Below are 15,330 nucleotides of genomic sequence, written 5' to 3'. Positions count from 1 at the left end.
CTCTCCAGTTTTCCAAGCACTCCTGCTCCCTCTCCAGGGCTCTGCCAGGCAGTCCCCCCTAGGACTCCAGGAGCATGCCCCCAGTGCCCCTTGAAGTGCCCCCATACCCCACTAACAGGGAGCAAGCAAACTTACAGGTCACAGTACCAGGGGACCAGCCCACATCGGAGAACATCTCAGCTCCTCGCCGCAGGCCAAGGTCAGGGGCACATTTCACCCTCCGTTTCCTTGGGGCAGACCCGTTTGAGAGAGACGGAGACTTCTGTGTCCCCCTGGACACCCAGTAAAGCTGCGTGTCCCTGCAAACAGACCCCCTCCACTGCGGTCCCTTAGAACTTATTGATCACACAAAGTAATTAGTGGCAGAGCTCAGAAAGCACTTCATTTGCCACCTTACCCTCGAGACACGACCTGGAGCACGAACTGCGAGGGGCCCGCGCAGGGACAGGGGCGCACGCTGCAGCCTCGGCGCTCCTTGCGGCGGTACTGGACCGGGAGGGTCTGTGCCAACCCCTGAGGACCTGGGGCTCCGGCCGCACTTCGCACGTGCGCAGCTCCCACGGGCACATGTCGGGAGAGTGCGTCGAGGCAGCGCCTGGGAAGGCTGCGGAGGACAGAGGGCAGAAAACGGCGGCAGGAGCGCTTCCCTGGGAACACCAGACGGGATCCGAACACTTGGCAACCCAAGCGGAAGAGGCAGAGCCGCGCACGACCCATAAACAGCTGAGCAGGAACAGGGGGTGCAGGCAGCGTCCAGCAGGAAGGAAGCAGCGCTCAGGCGGCGCTGGACCCAGGGAGCCCCGCGGGCATCAGGAGGAGGGGCCGGACGGCCAGGAACTTATGTCCTCCTGCACCCACAGCTGAACAAACTGGACCAGGGGAGAGCCAAAACCATGGTAAGAAGAAAGGATGTGGCCGGGGTCGGGGACCCAGACAGAGGGGCGGTGTCAAGGCTGCCACCTGGCCACCAGATCTTCATGTCTGTAGAACCTCCAACATCCTTCTAAGCCATGAAGGGTTCCCTAGCAAAGCCTCCTGCATCAGGGAAGAGGTTGTGCGAGCTCCCTGCAGGGGTATCTCCCTCTCCCTAACCCCCAGGAGAGTACTTCACAGTTTGCCCTCTTTAGTCTCAACTATGTATACTTTCAAAGGTAACTTCTAGTGCTTCACCCTAACCTCTCAAAAGTTCCACCAACTGGGTACCTGCCTGTCCACCCAGCTGCTGTGCCTTGGACCTGGTGGCTCTCTGAAAATAACCCAGCCTGGCTTGGTCAGGGATAGGACTTGGCTTTCCGGTTTGGTTTTGCACATTGAAATAACAAACTCCAAACTGAATTCCACCTTCAGCTAAGAGGCACGTGAGAGGAGGAGAAGAAATAAATCCATTAATTATAGTTCTATGTACTTTTCATTAATTATTTGTTCCTTAAAGCCAAGGAACATGAAATTAGACGTTGTCTGTGAAAAGCTTTAAAAAGTTACGAATGTTTTGCAAATAGAAGGCATTATTATCCCCACGTGAAAGGGATCACCCCGGCTCCTGGTGGGAACTTCGAGGAGTATGAAACCTTCGCATTTTATGGAACGGAAACAGAAAGCAAGTATTAAAGAGCATCTCCAAGGACAAACTGGGAGATTCAAAACAGATCCAAGGTGTTAGACTCCACTGTCCCCCAAAGGCCCGTGTGTGAAAGGCTGGGTACCCCCGGTGTCGCCATTGGAAGTGGCAGAACTGTTAGGAGGTGGGGGCCCAGCATGAGGTCTCTGGGTCACTGGGATGTGCCCTTGAAGGGGGCAGCAAAACCCAAGCCCCTTCTTCTTCCTCTTTTGCTTCCTGTCCATGAGGTGAGCTACTTTGCTTGGCCACCTGCTCCCATCAGGACATGCTGCCTCGTCACAGGCCAAAAAGCAGAACTAATCCATCCTGGAAGGAAACTTCCAGAACCATGAATAAAAAAAAAAGAGAGCGAGAGAGAGAGAAGAAAAGAAAAAGAAGAAACATTTTCTCTTTGTAAGTTGATTATCTCAGGTCTTTGTTACAGTAACAGAAAGCTAACATTGTAAGTGCTCTAACAGGATTACTTTTCTTCACCATTTTCTTCACAGCTTGATACGGTTTTCAGCAAAGATGGGAAGAAAGTCCAGGAGAATTAGCGCCACACCACTTCAGTCCAATCCATGATGCGGCGAGAACAGCAATGATCAAACAAAGGCTAGCCACAACCAATGTTCACCAGACATGTGCCCCGTCCTTACTCAGCCCTTCCAGCAAGACCTCCTCATCCTGTCGTCCCCTCTGGGAAGCCAGTCTTCCTGCCTCTGAGGCATCTGTCTGCTGCTGCTCCTTTCACAAGTCCTGTGAGGACCCCTCCTGTGCCCAGCCACTCACCCAGGAAGACCTCCTTCCTCCAGAACCACCTGGGCCTCTGGTGGCTCTTCTGTGTCCTCCCACAGGAGAGGTGAACAACCCCTCAGGCATCCTTTCTAAGTGCACTAACCCCACTCACTACCCAAGGACAGCCTGAGGTCCCCACCTCTTAATACTACCAAAGGGGGGATGAAATTTCAATGCACAAATTGGGGGGTGGGCCACAGGCATTCAGACCACAGCATGCAGCCTCTCCCTGAAATCTCCCTCTGTGACCAAAGTAGTCTGAGCTCTGCCTCCATCTCCTCACTGGGGGCCGTCCCCCCAGTGCAGCAACTGGCACAACCGTCCTCGCCCACTGTGGGGAGAGAGCTGTGTCTTTTGATCTCTGTGCCCCAGGGCCAAGTGCTGGATATCTGGGGAGTTCCAGGAGGAGAGAAAGGAGGCAGGGAGGGACGGGGGCAGGGCAGCTCACCACCCTTCGGGCCCACTGACCTTGTCGAAGCTTTCTAGAACCAACCGCGCAGCCCAAGACTTGATGGCAAACCTGCACTCCATGTGCTGTCCTTTGCTACTTGCCTCTCATACACACCTTCCATCTTCTCCTTAGTCCCCAAGTCCCCAACAGCAGGCACTGGGTCTCCGACCATGCCGGCCCAGCACCCAGCTTGGCAATACATACACTGACATAACAGCTTCCGTCTACTGAGCGCTGACTATGGCGCTGGCCCCCTCCCAGCTGGTGAGCATCCACGTGACCTTACCTGATCCTTCAGAATCCTAAAAGGTGAGCAAAGAGTTAACTCTAGAAAAGAGCAAACCAAGGTGCAGAGAGTTAGGATCTCCCCGAGGTCACTCAGCCTCACAGAGCTGGACGGGAGCCCAGGAGCCCAGGAGAGACATCGAGGAGTGGCAGATCAAAGCAATCCCCAAGGGCAAAGACTTCCTGACAACCAGGAGGCAACACATCTAAAATCCTTCCAAACACAGACAGACCAGACCGGGCAAAGGAGCCCACAGAGGCTGGAGCTCAGGCCGCATCTCTGCCCCACAGGGGCCTCCCCAGTGGGTCACTGGGCAGGGGCAGCCTCCTCCATGCAGTCAGCAGAACAGGGGCCTTTCCCTGGGGCCCAGATTTTAGAAGCTCAACAAATAAACCAGGTTACCCCAATCAAAGGGCATGACTCACACTCCAGAGCTGTGCCCTAAGAGATCCATTATGTAACTCCATCTCCATTTAACGTTCAACTTTATCAGAACACAAATGCCATGATCTTCCTGGACTAATTGACTATGCATAGCCAGTTGTGAATCTACATAAGCTTTTTATTTTTTTTATTCCTCTTCAGATATATAAAAATATTTTAGGGCTGGGGCTGTAGCTCAGCGGCAGAGCACTTGTCTAGCAAGCGTGAGGCACTGGGTTCCATCCTCAGCACCACATAAAAATAGACAAATAAAATAAAGGCATTCTGTCCATCTGTAACTACAAAAAAGTTAAAAATTTAATCCCCAGACCTCAGTCTACTTCTATCTAGTTTAGAAGTAAAAAAATTTGAATCTTACATTTCAATAGGATTTTAAGGGTTTAAAAAAATATAACATCTGCCCTGCATGGTGGTACACACCTGTAATCCCAGCAACTCAGGAGGTTGAGGCAGGAGGATCGAAAGTTCAAGACCAGCCTCAGCAACTTAATGAGGCCTTGTCTTACAAAATAAGATAGGGCTTATTCATCTAATCCTCATGCCCCCAACCACCACATTATGAATCAGCAGCCTTAAATCAGAGAAAACATTCAGCATTTTGTTTTTTGGCTAATTTCACTTAGCATTATCTTTTACAACTCCTGCAAATGCCATGATTTTATTCTCTTTTACTGCTGAGTAATATTTCATTATATATATATATATATATATATATATATATATATATATATCACATTTTCTTTATCCATTCATCTACTGAAGGGCATCTAGGTTGGTTCCACAGTTTAGCTATTGTGAATTGTGCTGCTATAAACATTAACGTGGCTATATCCCTATAGTATGCTGTTTTTAAGTCCTTTGGGTATAGACCGAGGAGTGGGATAGCTAGGGCACATGGTAGTTCCATTCCCAGTTTTCCAAGGAATCTCCATACTGCTTTCCATATTGGCTGCACCAATTTGCAGTCCCACCAGCAATGTATGAGTGTACCTTTTCCCCCATATCCTCGCCAACACTTATTGTTGTTTGTATTCTTAATAGCTGCCATTCTGACTGGAATGAGGTGAAATCTTAGAGTAGTTTTGATGTGCATTTCTTTAATTGCTAGAGATGATGAACATTTTTTCATATATTTGTTAATTGATTATATATCCTCTTCTGAGAAGTGTCCGTTCAGTTCCTAGGCCCATTTATTGATTTGGGTATTTGGGTTTTTTGTTTTTTTTAGTGTATAGATACATCAAAAGAGAAAAGGGGAGAGATAGAAAGGGAGGGGTGGGTAGGAAAGACAAGGGAATGAGATGGACATCATTACCCAAAGTACATGTATGAAGACACGAATAGTGTGACTCTACTTGTGTACAACCAGAGACATGAAAAATTGTGCTCTGTATGTGTACTATGAATTGTAATGCATTCTGCTGCCATACATAACAAATTAAAATAAACAAAGAAAAAAATTGTTAAAGGGCTGGGAATGGAGCTTAGTGGTAGAGCACACCTGGGTTCAATCTCCAGCAACAACAACAAAAGTGCACTATTTATCTGAATAGCCAGAGAAGAACAAAAACAAACTCTCAACCAAGTCAGCTGTCAATGTCACCTGCACCCTGTAGATTCTGCATGTACAATGTCCAAAGGGAAGCACAGGGACACTGTATGGGAGCAAGACACCTGGCAAAGGGCAAACCAAGTGAAAGCCTGGCAGTGTCACATGTGCCCACCAATAACAGGGTGAGGCACACAAGGTGCATTTTCCAGACACTCAAACTCGTCCCAGTGAACATTCCAGCACCCTCCACACTACAGCACACAGCTCCCGAAGGAAACGCCCCTCCACACGACTGCCTCATTTCGGAAACAGAACCCTGCTAAGGACCACAGCATAAGTGTGCTCTCCTTTAGAAGACACGGAGGGACCCAGCTGGAGGCCACCACCCCATAGTGGTCCCCAGCAGCCTCCAACACCACGGCCTTGTCACTATCCCCACTGCCTGGCACAGGTGAGAGAAGGTGTGTCCCTGGAACAGGGCGAGGCGGTGACTAAGCGGCCAGGCAGATGGCAAGAACCCAGACACCCAGAGCCAGGGAGACAGGGCATGACATCTCCATGAGCAAACTGCCACCAGCTGAGCTGCCCTCTGCCCTGCATGTCTGCACTCACTCCCCTGGGCACCTCCATGAAGGCTGTGCACAGGCAGAGAACAGTGTCCACCCGTGTCATGAACTCTGCTCACTGTCTACCAGGCAACGCCAGCCTGAGGAGCACCCAAGCACGCACCCACAGGGCAGGGGAGTGCCACACAGCACACACCACCCTGAGATGAGCACCCCACACCATACTTGGCTCCCCACCCAGAGGATGCAGGTGCCTGTGGACATGACCACACTAAGTGCCACCAGGCCTAGGGGCACTGGTGCATCCTGCTCCTGCCAACCAGCACAAAAACAATCTCCACTCCAGCTGTTTCCAACCTCTCGGTGAAAGGCTGCCTTTGATTAGCTGATCGCCACCTACTAAACTGGTTGTCATCTCTACAGCTTTAGGGGCAATCACTTAGAAGGCCAGGTGGTGCTGACAATGGCCTGAACCCTGGAACGGCCTGGCTACAAGGGGAAGACTTGAGGGCATGTGCAGAGGGAGGGCAGGGCCTCCCTCCAGGGCACAGGCCTACAGCAGGAGTGTCCACTGTCGGGTGAACCATGGGCACATCTCCCAATCTTCCATCTGCATGCTCGGGCGCGGGACCACAAGCAGACCAGACCTATCGGTCTCATAGAGTGGTCATTCAGAAGGGACGGAGCCAGGTAGCACATGGATATGGCAGCAGCCAGTTGCTCCCTGTCCTGGCCCTCATTCCTCCACTGTGACTCCAAGTGTGCCCCAGGCAGGAGGTCAGGACAGTGGGGGAGAGACCAAGAGCAATCTGTAGTCATAAATCCTGAAATTTCAAAAATATATATATAGGGCTGGGAGTGCAGCTCCATGGTAGCACTCGAGAGGTTCTGGGTTCAATACTCAGCACCAAAGAATGAAAATAAAACTGTGTGTGTGTGTGTGTTTATCGTCAGACTGTTTATTGCCCTTAATCTATTAAGTAGAATTTAATTCCTATGTAAAATAACACAAAGGTCCTATACCTCCTGATGAGATGGTCCATTAACGTAGCTGCCTTTGCCCTGAATGACACTGTAGCAAACAGCAACTCTCCCCACCTAGGATCAAGATGATGCAAACCCAGATTTTTAGAATAAAAGGATGGGAAGGGAAATGAAAGCACCATACCATTTCAATGCCAAGTTCGAAAGGCTTTTCACCATAACATTTGTCCCACTGTCTGTGGGAAGGGGAGTAGCCTCCATCCCCAGGGCCCCAAAAACCAATATGGCAATACTTTTGGAGGGCCCTAAAACGTTCTTACACCCATATTGGCCAAATTATGTTGGTATATCATGTACATGTGCAAATACGTAACAATGAGTTCCACCATTATATACGACTATAATGCACCAATTAAAAAAGGTAGGGGAAAGGGATGGGGTTGTGGCTCAGCAGTAGAGCACCCGCCTAGCACATGTGAGGCTCTAGGTTCGATCCTCAGCACCACATAAAAATAAATAAGTAAAACAAAGGTATTGTGTCTGACTACAGCTAAAAAAATATTTTTTTAAAAAAGGTGGGGGAAAATTCTCACACCAAACTTCCCTTTAGGAATCAAATAGAATATAATAAAAAAAAGTTCAATGTAGTATTATTGACAATAGAGAAAACTAGCAGTAGTCTCAATGTCCTGAAATTGCTTTTAAAAAAAAAAAAAAATCACAATATAGCCACAGAGTAGGATATTATACAGTGATCAGAAGTAGTATTTGGGTACAATATTGAAATCACATGAAAAATGTTCATGATAGAATACTTAAATAGAAAAAGTATATAGATTCTATACATGATTCAAAATTAATCAATAAAATTCTACATATGATTTTGTAATTAATCAATCAATAAGTCTGGAAAGAATTTAATGTTTACACTGATCATCACTAGAGGTAGTAGAATGTAGTAATTTCAGTCTTTTATTTTCTTCTGTGTGTGTGTGTGTGTGTGTGTTAGTTACTGGGAATTGAGTCGGGGATGCTCTACCACCTAGCTATATCCCCAGCCCTTTTTTGGGAGGAGTACCAGGGATCGAACTCAGGGGCACTTCAACCACTGAGCCACGTCCCCCAGTCCTATTTTGTATGTTATTTAGGTCTCACTGAGTTGCTCAGTGCCTTCCCATTGCTAAGGCTGGCTTTGAGCTCAGGATCCTCCTGCCTCAGCCTCCCAAGCTGCTGGGATTACGGGTGGGTAGGGCCACCATGCCTGGCTCCTCTTTGTTTCTCTTTGTATTTCCTAATTATCTTCAGGAAGCACATAATCAGGAAAAGAAAACTATTTTTTCTGCAGATGCCAATGGGAGTGGCCCCTCCAAGCCAGGCCCCAGTCCTGGATGCCAACTGTGCTTGGAGATGGACGGGGAAGACCCAGCCCAGGCCAGGCCAGTCACAGGAGTGGCCTCCATCTCCTCAACAACTCACCCACCCCCTTCCCAGCTGGTGTGTGACTCAAATGCCACAAAGGTTCCAAAGCGTCCTGCCATGGAGGGTATTTATACAGGAGACAGCACATGTCCCAGCCACCAATTCCAAGGAAACTCCTGCTGGGGCTGGGGCTCAGGACTGTGATGGGCTCTGTCTCTGCCCTGTTGCCATGGAAGGTTCTCAAGGAACAGAAGGTCTGTCCTGCCAGGCACAATTACATTCGTGTCTCCTGGGAACTCTCTTTAGTCCCCATGGACAGTGTCACAGGAAGTATATGTCAATGTGTGGCTAATGATTCTATGTCATGAAGCCAAAGAGAGAATCTTCAAGATCAAATGCAATTTTTTTTTCCAAACAATAGAGTCACAGTCTTGTTCTCTGGATGACCTGGACCCTGCTGCATGAAGGGACACCTGAGAAAAGGCCTTCCCAGCCTCCCCTCAGCCCCACACAGACAGCTGCTGCTGCAGGCCTCGGTTTCACCCCTAGGAGATGGGTGTACACTCTGGCAGACCCACCCAGAGACCCTGCAGGACACAGAGCAGAGAGGCTTTCAAGGGCCTGTGTGGCAGAACTGCCATGGGCAAGACAGGCACAGAGCAGGGAGCAGAGAGGAGGTCAGAGCACGTGCACCACAGGGCCGGGAGGCCAAGCTTGGGGTGTGGCTGGCCAGAGTCCCTCAGGGTCCTGTACAGAGGCAGGGAGAGGAATGTCACTGTCCTCCTTCACTAGCTCCTGAGTGGTCCTGATGAAGAATTTCAGACGTGGGCCCAACCTCGGGCAGCTCCAGTCTCTGGAGCCAGACTACCGGGGGTGGTCACCGGCCACTGTGTGACATTGGACAACTTCTTTCCTAGTATCTGTGCAATGGGGACAGCAGGCCCATCTATGTCACAGAACTGCTATGAGGATGAAATTTGTAATAGAGGTACAGCACTAAGGCCACAGCCTGGCACACAGTGAACAGCCCTCTGTGTTGGGAACTGCTGTTGCTATGAGCTGATCAAGGGCCCTGGGTTAAGGCAGGTCTGGCCAGAGGTCAAGGAGCCAGAAGAAAGCAGCCTGGCCTCCTTCTGTGGGCTCTCCTGCTCTTTCCTTAGGACAGACCAATGAGCTTGAACCATGGAAATCCCAGCCCAGCTCTGCACAGGTTGCCAGCCCTGGGGCCACAGACGATGGGAACAATGCCTAGTTGTGCCCCTGCCAGCTGCAGGCCCATCCCATTTCTGGAGAACAGTGGCCAGCCAGCACACAGGAACCACAAGCCTCCATCTGCAAACCCCAAGGCAGGAAGTCCATGCACACCCAGAGAGGCCCTGCCACACCCAGTGTGGAGGAAGGACTGGCCAGGGTGGATGGCGCGGGTCTTCCCCCCCTGAAGTCTCACTCAGACAATCTCCAGTCCCTTTAGGACCCGGGTAAAGAAGTCACACACACGTTGCTCACAACACCCAGTTCCTGACCTTAGTGCCACTCCAAGAGGCCAGCCCCGGAGTCCTGTCTGCAAAGAGAAAAGCGAGTCATTTGGCAGGGGCCCCACATATGAGGTGGCTTTGTAACATGAGCAGCGTGTCCACTAACAACTAGAGCACGACCATTAAGTTCATTACACCTGTCACTCTGCCAGCTGAGTCTCCAAATTGCCCAAGATGAAAGTACATTATGCCCAAGGAGTGCCACCCAGCCTCCTCCTCCCAGGGCAGCACACACTTATCTGGTGCAGACAATTTGTTCCCAGTGTGTACACCTGCAGAAGGAACACAACTGTCAACAGTTTGGAACTTGGCTGTGGGACTTCAGGCTCTGAGCAGCTCAGAACAAAGTGTAGGTCTGGGAAGAAGACTAGGTACCATATTCCCTGGTGTGCGGGAGGAATGTGGGTGTGGACCAGACCTGGGAGCAGACTAGCAAATAAAAGGACTCGGAGTTGCTACGTGGATTCTGTGGCCCTGCAGCACAGCCAAAAATAAAAGCAGGAGACACACCCTTTTCATTTCCGAACCAAGTCCCAGCGTTCTAGGCAGCAGGCGGAGACCTTGCCTGCAGCTGCACAGCCACCAGGCCCCAGGAGCAGGCCCGCCAGCCAGGGCTGCAGAGCACTTGCAGTGCTAGCTGTTGCAGACAGCAGTAATTTATTTATCCCTGTCATGTAACATTAACAATCTGTCTGGAGCTTGGCAAGCACCAACTTGCACTGTCATATAAACTGTCTGCCAAACTTAAAGTTTCATAAATGCTTCTCTTTTTCCAACAGACAATAAAGCATCATTTAAAAAAAAAAGTTGCCATCCTCTGTGTTCCCTTCTTCTCTTCCTTTTCCAAAAATAAGGGGGGGGGGATAGAAAACCAACAACAAAAGAACCAAGAAAACAGAAGAGATCTCTCAGCAGGATTCTTAACCTTGAACATCTAAATAGACAGGGAGGGGGTCTGTTGTAGCAGGGGTCAGTGGTGAGGGGAGCACTAAGCAAAATTTGCAAAACAAAAGTACAGTCATTAAAAATTAATAAAGGGTGTGGACATCCAGCGCCCACCCCCTTCTGCTCACGGGGACTTGAGCCAGACTCTGCGTCCTCATTAAGTGCAGTCTGGCAGGCTGCCGGAGTTTTAGTGGGTTCTGGGAATGCCAATATATTAACCAGAGGACTTTTTGCATACCCTTTAGAGTTTTTATTCTAGAAAAGTCAACCATTTGGCACAGTACAGCCTTATTTTTGTCCGGGAAAGCTCTCAGCTGCCAATCAAGGGAGAAATTATAGCTATGTTCTTCGTAATTTCCAAGACCTAGCTGGAAAACAGCTTGGTGGAAAGAAAAGTCCTCAGAAAAACAGCTTAAAAGGCCAAAGTACCATTTTTAGTGGGAATTCAAAGAAAAGCAATCCATACTTAAATCACACAGAGATGCGACAACATAGACATTGTTTTCAAGTCTTCCTGTGTCAGAGGGGAAAAAATGATATTAATTAGGAATCTAAACCCAATATTTCTATAGCAATTAAGAGTACAGGTGCTTGCTTTTTGCTCTGAGTTTCCTAACAGGAAACAAATGATGGCCACACACACAAAAAAAATTCTCTCCCCCCAAAGTGGCAGGTCTCGTGGCCTACATTTTCAAAGTAGGCAGAACTTTTACATTCCTATTTTAAAACTTAAGATTCACTTTACATGGACATCATAATATAGATCAAGATACAAGATACAATTGCCACTAACACAGCCCATGTTAGTAGAGAGCCATTTTGACATCAAAAAAATAATGGCACCGCATAAAAATGAAATGGAGATATTGTGTCCACCTACAATTAAAAAAAATAAATAAATATTTTTTTAAAAGGGTCTGCTCTTCTTTTACAGCTATGACTTTTTTTGTATTAATTCTTGCCATGAAGGACGGACACCGCACAGAGACTCCATAGGCCCAGCTGCAGAAGAAAGAAGAGAAGAAACAAGCCAAGGGCTTCCGGGAACATCTGGGCAATCTGCACTCCTGCCCAGAGCCCCAAAGAGGCTTTGGTTTTACATGATGGCACAGAGAATGCCTCCTATACACCACCACAGGTGACTTCTCGCAGGGTAAATGCACAGGGATCCGGAGCTTAGGGGGCTCTACTTGCCGGCTAGCCAGACACTACTCACAAGAGCAAAAGTCACTCTCCCTTTTCTTTCGTGCCTTGTCAGGTTGGGCAGTTACCCCTCCAGCAGCTCAGAGAAAAACCAAACTGTGCCCCATGAGCCACAAGGCTGCTCTGCCAGGCTGCTAAGTCAACCCAGCCTACAGCACAGCCCCAAACTGTAAACACCTCTGCAGACGGGTCCTCGCTCTCCCTGTGCCAGGCAAGAAAACTATTCTTAGAACGCTGTCAGCAGTTGGGGGGAAATAAATATTTGTCTGTGTATGTATATATTCTGGTGGGGGAGGGTGAGGAGAGGACTGTTGAATCTCAAACGACGTGCCAACAAATTGGCACAAAATCCCTTAATAAGCAGCTGGCACTGGCTGGGTTCCACTGCAGGATTGTGGTCATGCAAACCAAGCCCCCAAGAGGATTCAAGAGACAGCCCTAAAAACCTGCTGGCAGGAGACTTCTCCAACATAAATACAAATCTACATGAACTAGAACCATGGCCAAGGACAGCAAACTCTTCCAAGGGTAACAGCAGAATGTTGAGAAATTAGAGAAGTCTTTTCAAACAAGAGAGGAAGGTAGCTATGATGCCGTTACAGCAAACCCCTTACTGGCATTTACAGCTTCAGCCCTGATGCCTAACAGTATGTTCGATGTCAATAGCAAAGCGAAGCTCCTAAAAGAATTAAGCTTTCAAAAATCATGAGGAATTTACCCCCATGTTCTAAAAAAGCACTGCTTTGCAAGGTCCATCAAATACCATTTTATGGGCATGACAGAAACCAAATATTATCATCCAATAAGTGCATGTGGGTCACATTCGGGTCTACCCATTGTGTATGTAATGACTCAAATTTGATACTACGATCCTTTATTGAACACAAAGAAGAGAACCGTGCAGAGTGCAAAGGCAGATTCACAGATGACAGGAAGCTCGATTTAAATACTAGAAAAAGACTAACTGCAGGCGTGACCTGATGCACTGGCAGATTATCCACACACTTGACAGAACCTTCCGGGAATTCAATACACAGTCCTGGAGCTCCAGGGGAGGGACAGGCAAACAGTCAAACTAGTGCATAAGGCTGTTTTGAAAGGGAGTTTCCCAGCCCCTTTCCTGGGGGAAGGCATCCACCCCCATGCCAGCCATAGTTCCCTATGTTGTGTGTGTGTGTGTGTCGCTGGGGATGAACTAGGATTCTACCACTGAGCTACACCCCCAGTCCCCTATTTTTAAGAGACAATGCTACTCACCATCTCCATCCACCTCTACCTAAAATAACTTACGAAGTGTAGCTCTAGGGATCACCATCTCGGCTCACATCCCACAATGCCTAGCACATAGTAGGCCACCAACAAATATGTATCACAATTCAACCCCAAGAAAGCAGCACTGAATCTTAACTCAGGAGTCCAGGGATGGGAAGATGCCAAAATAATTAGAAGAGGAAAAAAAAGAAGGGAGTAGACACAGAGGAAAAGCAAAGCAAAGCAAAATGATCCAATTCTAGCTAATTAAAAGATTCTTTGGGGAAAACAAAAATATTACGCTAGTTTATGTGGCCAGTGCCGCTCAGCAATCATTCTTCCGCTCGGCTGGAAGCTAGGAAGCCCCACTCGCTTCAGGGAGTTTCTCGCCATCCTGACCGCCAGGGCAGTGGCTCTCCAGGCGACTGGGAGCCCAGGTGCTCAAGGAGGCGCCTTCTCCAGGTGCCGCCCACCCACCACGGGTCCCTGCAGTCCCGAAATCTCTGCTTCACCGGGAAGCCCACTCCTTTACCAATTAAAAAAAAAAAAAAAAAAAAAGTTTATGAAACAAGCCAACGTCTTCCCGCCACCTTAGCGACTGACCTAAACAGAGCCCACCGACTCCCACCAACCTGCTCACAGGGCGCGCCCCCAGCCCCACCCGGGGCGGCGCATCGGGCGGGGGTCCGGGGCAGCCTCCTCAGGGCTGTGCGGGGCAGACCCCTCAACAAAGGCAAGTGTGGGCCGGGCTGGGTGCTCTTCGCTTCCTGTTTATTCCGCCGCGAGGGTCGGAGAGAATTCCACACACGCCAGCTTCCTCCGGGACTCGAGACCCCGCCGAAGGGTAAAGCAGCCGCCCAAGACAATCGACTTCCCAGCCAATGCCTGGAGCTCCGGGCGGCCCCGCGACGACGTCAACGCGCGCGGGGGGACCCGGGGAGACGCCGCTGAGGCGGGTCCGAGGGGCTGGGGAGCCGGGAGCGCGGGGTGCTGGGGCGCGGGGTGCAGGAGCCCGGGGAGGGGTGCGGCCCGCCCCCGCCCCACTTCCTTCCCGCAAACTCCCTGGCAAGGTCCTGCCCGGTCTTCCCGCTTCCTGCTGACCGCCAGTCCCCCTGCCTGCAGCGGTTCACAGAGAGGCCTAAGAGTGCAGATACTTTGGGCAGCCACCCCCGCGCCCATCCCGGCCTCCGGGCGGGGCGGACCCGAGTCCTGCAACAGCGGGACACAGGGTGGGGGTGGACGAGGTTCTTGCAGCCGAGCACGCTGGCCCCCCAGCCAGCGCCTGGGACGCCCTGGTGCCCACCCGTGACACAGCCTCACCGACCTCGTGCAGGTCTCGGGGGGACGCGCCGCGCAGGGAGGGATCGCGGCGCCGGGCCGCTCCCTCCGGCCCCGCAGACGGCGCAGGCTTGCGGACGTCTCGGTCCAGGAGCGTCCTGTCCGGAGTCCCGGCCCCCCGCGGCCGCCCTCCTCCCGCCCCAACGCGGCGGTGAACTTCAGCCAGCCGCAGCGACCACAGCGGCCACCCCGGGTCGGCACTCACCTGCGGCCGGCCCTCGGAAGCGGAGGCGGGGGACCGCCCGCAGTGCGGCTCGCGGGGCCACCCGGGCCTGCGGGCTGCGGGGGAGGGGCGCCGGGCCGCCGCGGCGGGGGTGCGCAGCGGGCCGGCGGGGAGCGCGGCGCGGCGCGCCGGGTCTCTTTAAGAGCCGGGGACCTTCCACCCGGGCCGCCCCCGCGCTCCCCGCCCCCCTTTCACTTTCCCAGGGACTCGCAGCCTGTCTGGCGGCGGCGGCGGCGGCGGCAGCTCCTCCCCGGCTCGCCGAGGATCCCCGGCCGGCCGCGGCGGCGCGCGGGGCGGGCAGGGCCAGCCGATCGCGCCGGGCCGGGTGTGCAGCCTGGGGCGGGGGGCGCAGGGGAGCCGGAGCCCGGACTGCCGGGGAGGTGTCCCGCCTCCAGTCGCCGGGGGAGAGGCCCGCCTCCCGCCGCCGCCGGCCTCCAGCCGTAACTGTGCGCGCCGAGGCTGTCTGTCTCCAACTCCGCCAGCCTCTGCGCCCTCCTCCTCCCCGCGCTGCGGCGGGGACCCGGCGCGCGGCCAGGCCGCGGGGGCGGGGGAGGGGTCCCCGCCCAGACCCCGCGGCGCGCAGCCCGCACCGACCTCTGCCGGCTGCGTGCGGGGAGGCGAGCGGGCGCCCAGGCCGCGGGACCCCCGGGTCGGCGGGGTGGCCGGCCGCCCTCCGGCGCAGGGCTCCGGCTCGCGGGGCGCGCGCCCACCGCCGGCCGGACCGGGAACTCCAGGCGG

General features: G+C 52.0%; 1 protein-coding gene across 3 annotated transcripts in view; it reads right to left on the bottom strand.

The window, feature by feature from the left end:
• Ldlrad4 (low density lipoprotein receptor class A domain containing 4) overlaps window positions 1-14,690 on the bottom strand; it is a 369,921-nt gene extending 355,231 nt beyond the window's left edge. Inside the window, exon 1 of one of the 3 annotated variants that reach the window (XM_046462795.2) lies at window positions 14,575-14,690. The gene's annotated coding sequence lies outside the window, so the exon portion shown is untranslated. Of the gene's footprint in view, window positions 1-13,663; window positions 14,000-14,355; window positions 14,473-14,574 lie in introns of those variants that run through there. The other 2 variants (XM_046462797.2, XM_046462796.2) reach the window with 2 other exon arrangements.
• Window positions 14,691-15,330: the final 640 nt, after the last annotated feature.

This window comes from Marmota monax, unplaced genomic scaffold (genome assembly GCF_021218885.2).
Source record: "Marmota monax isolate L192 unplaced genomic scaffold, Marmota_monax_Labrador192_F-V1.1 WCK01_AAM20220418_F8-fsc00180, whole genome shotgun sequence".
Taxonomy (NCBI): domain Eukaryota; kingdom Metazoa; phylum Chordata; class Mammalia; order Rodentia; family Sciuridae; genus Marmota; species Marmota monax.
Note: the sequence above shows the minus strand (reverse complement) of the source record. Positions and strands in the feature narration are given on the sequence as shown.